Source organism: Eschrichtius robustus, chromosome 11 (assembly GCF_028021215.1).
Source record: "Eschrichtius robustus isolate mEscRob2 chromosome 11, mEscRob2.pri, whole genome shotgun sequence".
Lineage (NCBI taxonomy): Eukaryota > Metazoa > Chordata > Mammalia > Artiodactyla > Eschrichtiidae > Eschrichtius > Eschrichtius robustus.
Genome location: NC_090834.1, coordinates 63,590,619 through 63,604,275, shown reverse-complemented (window position 1 = coordinate 63,604,275; position 13,657 = coordinate 63,590,619). Strand labels below are relative to the sequence as shown.

At 43.5% G+C, this 13,657-nt stretch overlaps 1 protein-coding gene across 2 annotated transcripts in view; it reads right to left on the bottom strand.

The window, feature by feature from the left end:
* The window catches only part of STIM1 (stromal interaction molecule 1), a 212,441-nt gene that overhangs the window by 115,968 nt on the left and 82,816 nt on the right, over positions 1 to 13,657 (bottom strand). The window lies entirely within an intron of this gene.

Genomic DNA, 13,657 nt, shown 5'->3' with positions numbered 1-13,657 from the left:
GTCCATCCATGTTGCTGCAAATGGCATTATTTCATTTTTTTATGGCTGAGTAGTATTCCATTGTACATGTACACCACATCTTCTTTATCCTTTCCTCTGTCAATGGACATCTAGGTTGTTTCCATGTCTTGGCTATTGTGAATAGTGCTGCTATGAACATAGGGGTGCATGTATCTTTTCGAATTATAGCTTTTTTCTAGATACATGCCCAGGAGTGTGATTGCTGGATCACATGGTAGCTCTATTTTTAGTTTTTTGAGGACCCTCCAAACTGTTCTCCATAGTGGCTGCACCAACTTACATTCCCAACAACAGTGCAGGAGGGTTCCCTTTTCTCCACACCCTCTTCAGCATTTGTTATTTGTAGTCTTTTTAATGATGGCCATTCTGACTGGTGAGAAGCCTCACCATCTTCTTATGCCATGTCTTGTAGCAAGACTATGGTTGGGAGATCCAGATGAGCCTGTGCAACAGGGCTTCTTAGAACTCCTAATTCTTACTCTCCAAGGCCAACAAACGGGGGTGGCGGGGAACGGGTTCCATTAGGTTCTATTTGTCTATTAAGGGCAAACACAGAAGCCCTAACTGAGCTTGTGCCATTCCCCAGGCAGGGTAAAACAGAACTTCCCGGTTTTGCCTTAACTTCTTCAGTGTCCAGCACTAGCCGAAGGCCCCTTCTTCACTAGGACTTAGAAACAAAGTTAAAAAGACACTAGAGGGGCACTCAGTCACCCCTTTGTGTCCCATTTCTACCATCTTCCTCCTCTCAGCATTCTTTTCTTCAAATTTTGATCTCACAAGAAGCCTCCTTCCAGAAGAAGATGGCTAATCCTTAAAGTTAGTCCCCACCAAGCAGGCCATGCCCTCAATAACTTGGGCTTCTGGTGCAGGGGCCTTCTGGCTGTTCTGACTCCTGGTGCCTACTTCTGGGTCTCCTGCAGGGCTTCGGACTCTTGCCTATCTGCTTAACAGCCTATTTGCCTGCCCTTTTTTTTTTTTTTAATAAATTTATTTATTTATTTATTTATTTTTGGCTGCGTTGGGTCTTAGTTTCTGTGCGAGGGCTTTCTCTAGTTGCGGCGAGCGGGGGTCACTCTTCATCGCGGTGTGCGGGCCTCTCACTATTGTGGCCTCTCTTGTTGCGAAGCACAGGCTCCAGATGCGCAGGCTCAGTAGTTGTGGCTCACAGGCCCAGTTGCTCCATGGCATGTGGGATCTTCCCAGACCAGGGCTCGAACCTGTGTCCCCTGCATTGGCAGGCGGATTCTCAACCACTGCACCACCAGGGAAGCCCTGCCTGCCCTTTTAAATTTATAACCTTTCTGACTGAATTAGAAGTGTCTGACCCCGAGTTCAGTGTTCACATGCTGGCATTTTAACACTCATTTTTGACTTTCAAACAGCTATTTGATGAAATAGCTAGCTAAAGGCAGTAGCAGTACAAAGAGAAGTAAGACACACTTTTCTAGCCTCCAGGGTCCCCTCCATTCCTACCCCCCAATTATTAAAATATATAGTGAATTACATAAGTGGTAGATGTAGGTCTTTGAATCTAACTTTCTTATACCCTGACTACTCCTAAGGATTAATTTTCTTATCTGAAAAATCAGTAAAGTTCTTTAAAAACGGTAAACCCCTATAAAAATGTCAGTCGTTCATTTGTCAGTTCTCTATTCTTTGCTTTACCTGTGAGTCTGATGCTCCCAACTACAGCAGGAGGAGTCTGATTTTTCCAGTATCCCTTGTGTCTGGCCCTGGGCTGGGCAACACAGTACCTGGTCTAGTGACAAATGAAAGGTGTGTACATGTTTGGAAGATTCACTTTCTCAGCTCTGGGGTCCCACACACCACAGGTCTTTACATTCTTTACATTCTAAAGGCATCTGTGCCAAGAAGTGTGACCATCCCAGAGAAATTCAACACACTCTCATTCAAAAGCCACCCCAAATTCTCTGATCTGGCGCTTGACCCAAACATTCCTGTGTCCTGGCCAGTACTTGTCAGGGTCTGAGATGGCCAAAAAAATAATTACCAACAACTCAAAACAGCTTTCTGCTAGGAAGAGTTTTCTAACAGTGCTGGGGTGGCCATCCAAGGACCAGCCAGATAGGGACTTTGCACAATGCCCTGGGGAGATGTCCAACCTATTAGTGGACCCTCTAGGATTATACCCTCTGGGTTCAGAAGTGGGGCTGGCTCCCAATAATCAGTGCTTATCACAGCAGCCCCAAGAGCACAGTGATAAAGGCCTTGAAGATATAAACACTGAGGAGCCAGGCACACCACTGCATGGGGTAAAAACAATGTGGATTCCAGTTTCCATAGCAGCAAGAGGTTTTGTCCTCAAGCCTCCCAGGCCCACTGCTGGCTGGCTTACCAGAGAACACATTCCTAGGCTCCAAAAGAGACCAAGACTAGGACAGAACTTCTCACCATCTTTCTGCCCCATATAAGCCTCCACTCAAACAATACAAGGAAGCTTACTGGGCCCCCTTCTTATTTTCTGGAGAGAAGATAACCAAGAACACCTACTGAAAAACCTGGCAGTCAGGATGATCATTCTAAGAACTAGGTTCGCAGCCCTTCCTTACCCGACGCAGTTCTCAGTCAGCTATGGTAGCAGAGCAATTCCCCTGAACAGGGACTGACTATTAGGAATGAAGTATGCCTGAGCCTCCTTACAGCCCAGGCTCCCTGACCCTGCTCCCTCAACTGCACAAGCCTGATGCGATTTCTGAGGAAAGGCCTCTCTGGCAAAGCACATTCCAGCTAACAGAGAACTGAGTTCAGGTCTCAATGTCTCTTGCCTGGGTTACTACAGTAGCTTCCTCACTGATCTCCCTGTCTCTGCTCTAGTCTCTCTTAAACTCATCCTCTACCAAAGCAGTCAGTATAATTTTTCTAAAATTCAAATCTGACTAGACCACGGTCCTGAATAAAATCCTTTCCAGGTTCCCATAAAAACCTGTACACAAATGTTCATAGAAGTTTTATGTGTAATAGCCAAAAAATGGAATCAGTCTATATGTCCTTCAACAGGTGAATGGTTACACTCTAGTACGTACATACTACTCAGCAATAAACAGGAATGAAGTAATGATTCACATACCTTCCCTGGGTGAAGTCCCAGGGAATTATGCTGCGCAAAAAAAGCCAATTCAAAAAGGTTACAAACTCCACAATTCTATTTATATAACATTTTTTAAAGGACAGAATTTTAGAAATGGAGGATAGAGGGGTTAGGGACACAGAAGGGCATGGGAGGGAAGGGTGTGATTACAGAAGGACAACATGAGGGAATTCCCTGGCAGTCCAGTGGTTAGGACTTGGCGCTTTCACTGCCAAGGGCCCAGGTCGATCCCTGGTCGGGGAACTAAGAACCCCACAAGCCACTCGGCCGGCTGAAAAAGAAAAAAAAAAAAAAAAAGAAGGATAACATGAATGATCCTTACGGTGTTGGAACAGAACTTGGTACACACACACACACACACACACACACACACAAGTACATGTAAAAGTGAGGAAATCTGAACAAGATCAGTGGATTGTGTTAATGTCAATATTCTGAATGTGATACTACAGTTTTTCAAAATGTTACTGTGGGGGAAACTACACAAAGTTTCCCAGTGATCTCTCTATATTATTTCTTAAAACTGCAGATAAATCTATATCTCAATAAAAATTCTAATTTAAAAACAAAATCCTTTGCAGGGCTCCCAAATTCCTACTACAGTGATTCCTAACTTTTTTCAATGAGTAATTCAAAAAAGCTCCATATAATAATGGTTGTACTTTTAGTATCCACCAACTGAAAAATGATTGTGGAAATAATATGGATTCATGAGACACCCCTCAAGGACCCTTTTCAGGGCTTCAGATCCCCAAGATTGGAAACCCCTGGCCCATATAATGAATATAAATTAACAAAGCATACAAGGCTTTTCAAGAGGTGGTCCCTTCTGAGTTCTCTAGCCTTACCCCATGCCACCCACTCACACATACCCCACGCTCCCACCGCACTAAACCACCTGCAATTTCATAAATACACAAGATTCACTTTGCGGCTTTGTACATGATGTACCCTCTGCCTGCAATATCCCTGCCCCATTCTATGCCTGACTAACTCCTACTCAAGTTTCAAGATTCTACTCAGGCTTTTTCTAATTCCTCCAAGAAGTCTTCTCTGCACCGAAACTCCTAGGGTTAGATTAGGAGCCCCTCTTCTGTGCTCTCATATTCCCTGTCCTTCCCTCTATCACACTTAGACCAATTACTTAACCTCTTGATGCCCCATTTCATTTTATTTATTTATTTATTTATTTATTTTTGGCCACGCCTCACAGCTTCTGGGATCCTACTTCCCCAACCAGGGATCAAACCCGGGCCCCCTGGAAGCGCAGAGTCCTAACCACTGGACTGCCAGTGAAGTCCCCTCATTTCGTTATCTTAAAATAAACAGAAAATAGTATGTACCTATCTCATAAAGTTGTGCAAATTAAATGAGCTAATACATCTAAAGTACTTCAAATAGAGCACGGCACACAGTAAGCGTTCGATTACTACCAAGTTGTTTTTGTTCTAATTGTCTGTCTAACCGCTACAGTAAAAGATACAAGTAGGAATCAGTATTTGCGTCCATCTCTAGGTATATGTTAGGTGCCTGATCAATATTTGGGAAAAGAATTAAGGGATCTAAGTTTGAGGCAAGGAGGTAGAATTTAAGTCAATGGTAGCACGGGGGATCTAGAAAATTGGGAATTACTACTAAGAGCAAGAGGTAAGTATAGGGTGCAAGCAAGGAATAAGATAGCCATCTCAGAAAGATAAGCACCATTCCACATTACTGAGAACTTGGGTGAATAAACACAACTGAGAACTGCTAAATTATACATATCTCCTAACCTGGCTTTGGCTGTACTCAATTATTATGAAGAACTCCTTTGATTTGTCATTGTAACTTGTTAACACTGAGCTGAAAAAGTTGCTTAACCTTTTGGAGGCACTGTTTCCTCATCTGTAAAATGTGGCATGATAACACAATTTTCTAAGTATTTAAGATTATGCAAGAAAACTACCTAGCCCATTGATTAAAGTAAAACTAGTTTGGTCTGGATAAATGTTATGTCTTCCCCTTGACCCAAAATTTTTTTTCTCTTAAAAATTTGAAAATATATCCCTTGAATAATAACTACCTAGCTGATGGGAGAAGGAGGAGATGTATGTGGAACTGACCTATACAAAGTGCCAGCTTGACAAAGGGTGTAGATGGGTACCTAGAATTACTCTCCCCTCAGCTCCTCATGTTTAATTAAGACTTGCTGGCCCTTCAAGGCCCAGGGAAAGTCCATCTCCACCAGGAAACCTTCTTGAACCACTCCAGGCCCTATGAGTCTCCCCTTCTGAGGTCAGAGCACTGAACCCAGTCTGGTCCAGGCACCACCTCATAAGGTTTCTTCTAATCATAATTGAATTATGTCCCCCACGTGGCCTGTTAGCTCCTCTGGAGTGGGACTTGACTGTCTTGCTGCTATCTCCACAAGAACACAATTAAGGACATTCTAACTGCCTAAGGGAGAAAGGGAGGATGAACGTGACAAGAACTATGCAGCAACTTCTACATACGGTGTCTCTTTACAACTCTGTAAAGTTGGTACCTTAATTATCCCCAATATAAGATGAGGAAACTGAGGCCCAGATATACTACATGACTTACTCAAGTCACATAAATGGTGAAAGTAGGGCTGGAACTGGGATACTATCTATCTGCAGAGTCTTGATAATAATAAATGCATATTGGTATCTGCCTGGTTACCAACCATATAGCTGATTTGTTAGGCAATTCGGTCACACCAGCCTCCCATCTCAACTCCTCTTTGCTGCCAATTTGGGCCTGAGATAGTTGTTTGACTTTCTTTCTTCCTCTTATTTTGTCCCACATAGGAAATGGGAAGGGAGCTCCCCTGGGTCCCTTCCAGGTTGGAGTATGTGGAAGAAACAGGCTAAACAAAGGGCCCTTCAGGGGGAATAAAAAGTGAGGCAAATATTCATATCCTATAATATCAGAGCCAGAAAGACTCACTAGTTAAATTCTCTGGTTTTACAGATGAGGATATTGAACCCTAAAAGGCAAGGTCATTTGCCTAAGGTCACACAGCTGAATGGGGACTGAAACCCTGTCTCCCAACTCCCAAATTAGCGCTCATTTTGGTCTACCCTGCACCAGGCCATGGAGACAGAACTGGAGTATGAACTGTCAGGCCTGTCACTAAGCAAAAAACCCAAACACTGTAAACACAGGAAATGGGCTGGGGTGAGGTTCAGAGGGAGTAGCAACCTTTGCCAAGTTAGAAGTGTTCAAGGGTTTCCTGTCCACAGCTGTTAACTGTCACAGAAATGCTCCAGAAAGTAATACAAGGCAGAAAAAAAGAAAAAGACTGAGGCTTAGAATTGACTATAAATTATTCAGGCCAACCCACTTAGTTTTACAGATGAGGAAGCTAAGACCCCCCAAAAAAGAAAAATGACTTGTCCAAACTCACACCATAGAATTTAAGGACCCTTAGAAACCACTTATGTGGTTCAAATCTTTCACTTTAATGATGAGCTGTCTGAGACCCAGAGAGGGAAAGAGGCTTGCCCAAGGTCACACAGCTAGACTGTGTCAGAGCCAGCACTGGAACTCGGGTCTTCTACCTCACAGGCCAGTGTGCTTCCCACTAGTTAGAGTGAACAAGAGAAAGGGGTTTGCCTCAGATGATTTGAGTGCTGTTTTGGTCTTGGAAAAAATACAACATGTCAGGAAATGGAAAATAAGCAGAATATACTAACAGCTAATGAAGAATGACAAGGACCATACAGAGCACGCTTAGAGGAGCCAAAACCAAAGTGGTCTGGTTGCTTAAGACACTTTGGGAAACTAAGAGGCGGAAAAATATTCCGGCTATTCTAGGAACTTAAAATCCAAATAAGAACAAGTAGGGAAGGCAGACAGAAAAGGCCGGAAACACTAAGGGAAATCCCAAGGTACTGCTCTCTTCTTCCGTCCTAGGCCAAAATATCCAGAAAACATCACCGCAGGAGCAACCCTGGGTTCAGCAGGCCACTATGGGGTACTATAGTAATCAGCAGATTCCCGGGCCCCACGTGCCACACAGCTGGACGATGTGGTGGGGAACTACATTTACACAACTCCTGGCAGTTCATATATATTCACTCCTCACATCAGCCCTGCATGACAAGGATCATGATTGCCATTTTTTAAAATAAATTTGTTTATTTATTTTTTGGCTGCGTTGGGTCTTCGTTGCTGCGCGCGGGCTTTCTCTAGTTGTGGCGAGCGGGGGCTACTCTTCGTTGCGGTGAGCAGGCTTCTCATTGCGGTGGCTTCTTTTGCTGCGGAGCACGGGCTCTAGGTGCGCAGGCTTCAGTAGTTGTGGTGCACAGGCTTCAGTAGTTGTGGCACAGGGGCTCAGTAGTTATGGTGCACAGGCTTAGTTGCTCCGCAGCATGTGGGATCTTTCCGGACCAGGGACTGAACCTGTGTCCCCTGCATTGGCAGGCGGATTCTTAACCACTGCTCCACCAGGGAAGTCCCATGATTGCCATTTAACAGATGTGGAAACTAGGGTTTAGAGAAGACAAGTCTCTCGTTCACAGTCATAAAGTTAGTATTGTATATGGCAAATCCAGTATTCAAACATAAACTCTCATTCCAGAATTTCTTAGCAAATGCTGTTCCAATCCTGTGGAACAGGGCTAGGGATACAGTGAGGAAATAGATATAGCCCCCGGCCTACAGGAGTTCCAATCAGGGATTAGAGAGTTAAGTAATAATTATTATAACAATACAGAACATTGTTGAATGCTTACCATATGCCAGGTGCTATTCTAAGCTCTCCACATATACTGCTGCATTTAATTCTCACAGTAATTTAGTGAGGTAGTTACTTTTCTTTTTTTTTTCTTTTTTGGCTACACCATGCGGCTTGTAGGATTTTAGCTCCCCAACCAGGGATTACACCCAGGCCACAGTAGTGAAAGCACCGAGTCCTAACCACCAGACCACCAGGGAATCCTAAGGTAGTTACTATTATTCTCCTCATGTACAGGTAGGGAACTAAGGCACAGAGAGATTAAGTAACTTGCTCAAGAGCACACAGCAAGTTATAAAAGTAAGGATTCAAACCCAGGCAGCTTGACTCTAGAGCCTATACTCTTTTCTTTTTTTTTTTAATTTACACAGGTATAGTTTACTTACAATGTTGCATTAATTTTACTTTACAGCTAAGTGATTCAGTTATATATACATTCTTTTTCACATTCTTTTCAATTATGGTTTATCACAGGATATTGAATATAGTTCCCTGTGCTATACAGTAGGACCTTGTTGTTTATCCATATAATAGTTTGCATCTGCTAATCCCAAACTTCCAAGCCATCCCTCTCCCACACCCCCCACCGCTTGGCAACCACAAGTCTATTCTCTATGTCTGTGAGTCTGTTTTGTATATAAGTTCACTTGTGTCATACTTTAGATTCCACATATAAGTGATATCATATGATATTTGTCTTTCTCTTTCTGACTTACCTCACTTAGTATGATAATCTCTAGGTCCATCCATGTTGTTGTAAATGGCGTTATTTCATTCTTTTTTATGGCTGAGTAGTATTCCATTGTATATATGTACCACATCTTCTTTATCCATTCATCTTTTGATGGACATTTAGGTTGTTTCCATGTCTTGGCTATTGTGCATACTGCTGCTATGAACATAGGGGTGCATGTATTTTTTGAATTATAGTTTTATCTGGATATATTCCCAGGAGTGAGATTGCTGGATCATATGGCAACTCTATTTTTAGTTTTTTAAGGAACCTCCATACTGTTTTTCATAGTGGCTGCACCAATTTGCATTTCCACCAACAGTGTAGGAGGGTTCCCTCTTTAGAGTGTATAGTCTTTTTAAAAAAAATTTTTTTTAATTTATTTATTTATCTATCTGTTTATTTATTTATTTGGCTGTGTCGGGTCTTAGTTGTGGCACACGGGATCTTCATTGCGGCATGCGGGATCTTTCGTTGCTACATGTGGGCTCTTCGTTATGGTGTGCAGGCTTCTCTCTAGTTGTGGCGTGCGGGTTTTCTCTTCAGTTGTGGTGCGTGGGCTTAAGTGCGTGGGCTCTATAGTTTTGCGGCACGCGGGCTCTCTAGTTGAGGCCTGCAAGCTCAGTAACTGTGGCACGCAGGCTTAGTTGCCCCTCGGCATGTGGGATCTTAGTTCCCCGACCAGGGATCGAACCCGTGTCCCCTGCATTGGAAGGCAGATTCTTTACCACTGGACCACCAGGGAAGCCCCAGAACCTATAGTCTTAATAGCCACTTCCAAACAGGCAACGGCAAGACACCCTGGTGAGGGCTCTGATAGAGGGAGGCCAGAGGCAATGGAGGGCCTTGCTGGGACAACTGTAATGAAGAATGACTATCTAGAGGCTAGAAAGCACAGAAAGGTCAGAGGAACCTGAGCATCGAGGACTGGGCTACAATAGTTGATTCCTCCAGAGACAGGAAGTCTCTGGTGAGAAAAGATGGAATGGTGACCAGAGTCATTTTACTCTTCTCCTGCTCTGATCAGGGCACCATTACCTCTGTTCTGCAGAGCTTTCTCATCCAACGTCTCACCAATCCTCACTACAGTCAAGGGAATCAGGCAGGGCAGAGATTCCCAATTCCCACTTGACAAATGAGAAAAATGAGACCAATAGAGCAGCAGTGATTTGTCCTAGATATGAGGTGGCGGCAGAAGAAAGTCAAGTCTCTTGACTTCTGCTCTTTCTACTAACCTACTCTGACTCTAGATCACAAAAAGGAAAATTCAAAACATGGTATTTAGGAAGAGTTTAAAACTCTAGATTTCTCTGACCATTCTCTTTTCATTTAACCATCACTCCCACCACTCCATCCCTCACCATACATGCACACAGAGTTCTTATACTCTGCTTACGTATACCCATGCTCCCTCCCTTGATGCCTGAAAGTCAGTGATTCAATCAGTGAGTTAATGAACCACAAAGCCTTGGCTGCTATTAGACACCATGTCCTCAGGGAAACATTCCCCTCCACCAGCTCATCCTCAGCATACAGATCTTTAAATGGCATTTAAAGAAAAGAGAGGAATGCTGAAAAAGGAAAGGCCAGGGAGAAACACCCTATGAGGGGAGAACATTTCAAACGATTCTTAAGTCTGCACAGAGACATCATATTTAGCCCCAGCCTGAGGTCCACCCACAAAATCAACTCAGTTGGGATCTTGAATTTTTAATATGGAAAAGTACTAAAACTCCACCATTAAATCATTCATTCATTCATTCATTCTTCATGATTGATGTTTACCTTGCATACAACTTAGGTGCTAGAGCCACACACACTCACACACACACAACCTCTGCCTTCAAAAAGCTTAACTTTTAATTTATGCTCCATTGTTGTAGATGAAGCCATTTTTTTACTAATTCATTTGCTTCTATCACTTATGTGAGTTTTATATATACAAATGATAATTTGTGTTTTTCAAGTCTTGGTAATATGACTATGGGAGTTACACGGAGAGGAAGAATGAAGGAAAGTGTGTTTGCTCTTTGATATATTTTTTCATCTATTCCGGAAGATTTTCTTTTTAGAAACTTGAGTTGGCCTGAGGCTCTTTTGGAAAGAGCTATGTTCAGCAGTAAATAATCTTTTTTTTTCTTTAATTAATTAATTATTTGGCTGCATTGGGTCTTCGTTGTTGCGAGCGGGCTTTCTCTAGTTGCGGTGAGTGGGGGCTACTCTTTGTTGCAGTGAGCGGGCTTCTCATTGCAGAGGCTTCTCTTGTTGCGGAGCACAGGCTCTAGGCGCACGGGCTTCAGTAGTTGTGGCTCGCGGGCTCAGTAGTTGTGGCCTGTGGGCTCTAGAGAACAGGCTCAGTAGTTGTGGTACACAGGCTTAGTTGCTCCATGGCATGTGGGATCTTCCCGGACCAGAGCTCAAACCCGTGTCCCCTGCATTGGCAGGCGGATTCTTAACCACTGCGCCACCAGGGAAGTCCCAATAATCTTTTCTTTTTTTTTTTTTTAATTTTTATTTATTTATTTATTTATTTATTTATTTATTTATTTATTTATTTATTTATTTATTTATTTATTTATTTATTTATTTATTTATTTATTTATTTATTTATTTATTTATTTATTTATTTATTTATTTATTTATTTATTTATTTATTTATTTATTTATTTATGGTTGTGTTGGGTCTTCGTTTCTGTGCGAGGGCTTTCTCTACTTGCGGCAAGCGGGGGCCACTCTTCATCGCGCTGCGCGGGCCTCTCACTGTCGCGGCCTCTCTTGTTGCGGAGCACAGGCTCCAGACGCGCAGGCTCAGTAATTGTGGCTCACGGGCCCAGCCGCTCTGCGGCATGTGGGATCTTCCCAGACCAGGGCTCGAGCCCGCGTCCCCTGCATTGGCAGGCAGACTCTCAACCACTGCGCCACCAGGGAAGCCCCCAATAATCTTTTTTTATTAAAAAAAAAAAAAAAACAATCAATAGCTTTACCAGAAAAACAAAAACAAAACCTTACCTTCTAGTGGAGAAGGCAGGCAATCAGGATACAAGGAAAGAGCTACAATCAAGGGATATACCACATTCTGTGGAAGCAAGATGACTAATTCTCCTTTAAGGGTCAGGGAAAGACTTCCCAGAGAAGATTGGCTTGGCCATTGGCTTGGCCTTAGAGAATATGGAACATTCCGATGCTCGAATGCTGAGCCTGCACAGACAGCGCAGGAGAGGTCTCTAAGGGCAGACTAAACAGCCCTAGGTTGGAAATTTTCTGACAGTGGTTAGGACTCTGCGCTTCCACTGCTGAGGGCCCGCATTCGATCCCCTGTCTGGGAACTAAGATCCCGCAAGCTGCTCAGCACGGCCATAAAAAAAAACAAAGAGTAGTCCTAGGTTCTAGCAGAGGAGTTGCCTTGGGATAAAAGAAATATGCCATAGCCCCGGTTGTTTCAAAAATTATATTACCCCTCTGGGGCATCTGCTCCAGGTAAAGTTCATCAAACTCTGTAATGGACCAAACTCTACCCTGCACTCAAACAGACCCAAAGCTCTGAGCATAAGCTTGAGACTCTACAAGAGACTTCTCTATCTTGCCCTCACACACTTCTTCCTGTCTTGCACACAGCCTCCCACAGCAACAAGAGCCACCTTATCTCACAAAGAGCTCTGCTGGTGGATACCACCATTAATGGTCTTAAGACTTAAAGCCAGCCAAAATGAGAAACAGTTCAGTTCAAATGCAACCATTAGTGGTTTAACCTTGAGCGAGCCAAAGATGAAGACAAAAGTCCTTTTAGTGCACGAACACAGAGCAAAGTAAACAGCTCATGCCAAACTACAGTCCATTCAGTGAAAGCTCCAAATTCGGTAGTCCCTGCCACCCAACCCACCTGTCACCAAACCCATGTTCCAGCTAGGCCCAGTCCTGGCACACAGCACAAGCAGCACTGGAAAGAAGGGGAGGGGGGCAGGTGCTCAGACCCTTACCTGAAACACTATCCAAATGGAAGAGAGCAGCTGCACCCTTCCCATGCCCCACCCCGACCCCACAGAATGCCAGCTCAGCCTGGCCCCTGTGGGACTTGAAAATCCGCAAAGAAGCTGGCAATGTGCCACCTGAGCACCACAGACCACACTTCTCAGGAAATGCGGGCTACTTTTGCAGCCCACATGACAAGACTGCCACACGCAGTCTAGATACTAATGGCTATTTAAGGAGTGCTGCTCTGAAATAGAGAAACTGGGTTGAAGTTTGGTGACCAACTTGATCATATTCTACACCCATTCTCACCTCCATGCAGTCCCCAATAATCAAATCCTACCATACCTTCAAGCCCAATCCACACACTGCTTCCTCTGAGGACAGCTTCCAGCCTCCTGCAGTCCTCAATGATCACCCTATTTTATTCAGACAACATTTATTCACTCAGACAGTATGTAGCAATGCTTTTTCTATGGCAGCACTCTTTGCTGTGGTACTGCTGCATTCCCCTCACCGGAACTCAAGTTCTTTGACAAGGCTGCCCAAGTCCTACACTTCTACTGCCTAACCCCACCAAGAATTGCCTCTGCATGCAACAAATCTATTATACCAGATGATTTAACGTGCACATATCCTACCTCAAGAGCCCACTGCCAATTCTCCTCCCTCTAATTCAGCCTGCAGCTCCCGATCAGATCTTGTTTACCACCACTTTATGCAGGCTCACCATGGTGATGACGCTTCACTACCTAGAGCAGAGGTCTTCAAAGTACAGATGACAGTCCCTCAGTTAATAGATCAGCTTTTTTTAAAATTCATCAGAGTCCATCAGTAAGGGCATACACTGTTTTATGGAAGTTTTATTTCATTTAAAGAATAATAACAATAATTATAGCAGCTAACATTTATGTAGTACTATGAGTCAGGCACTATTCGAGCACTTTCTATTTGTTATCTCATTTGTCCTCACAACAACCTTACAAGGTATCATTATTATCATCTCCATTTTTCAGATCAAGAAACTAAGGCACAGAGAAATAAACTAAGTGGTGGCATTTAGAGACAGGTAGTCTGGCTCCAG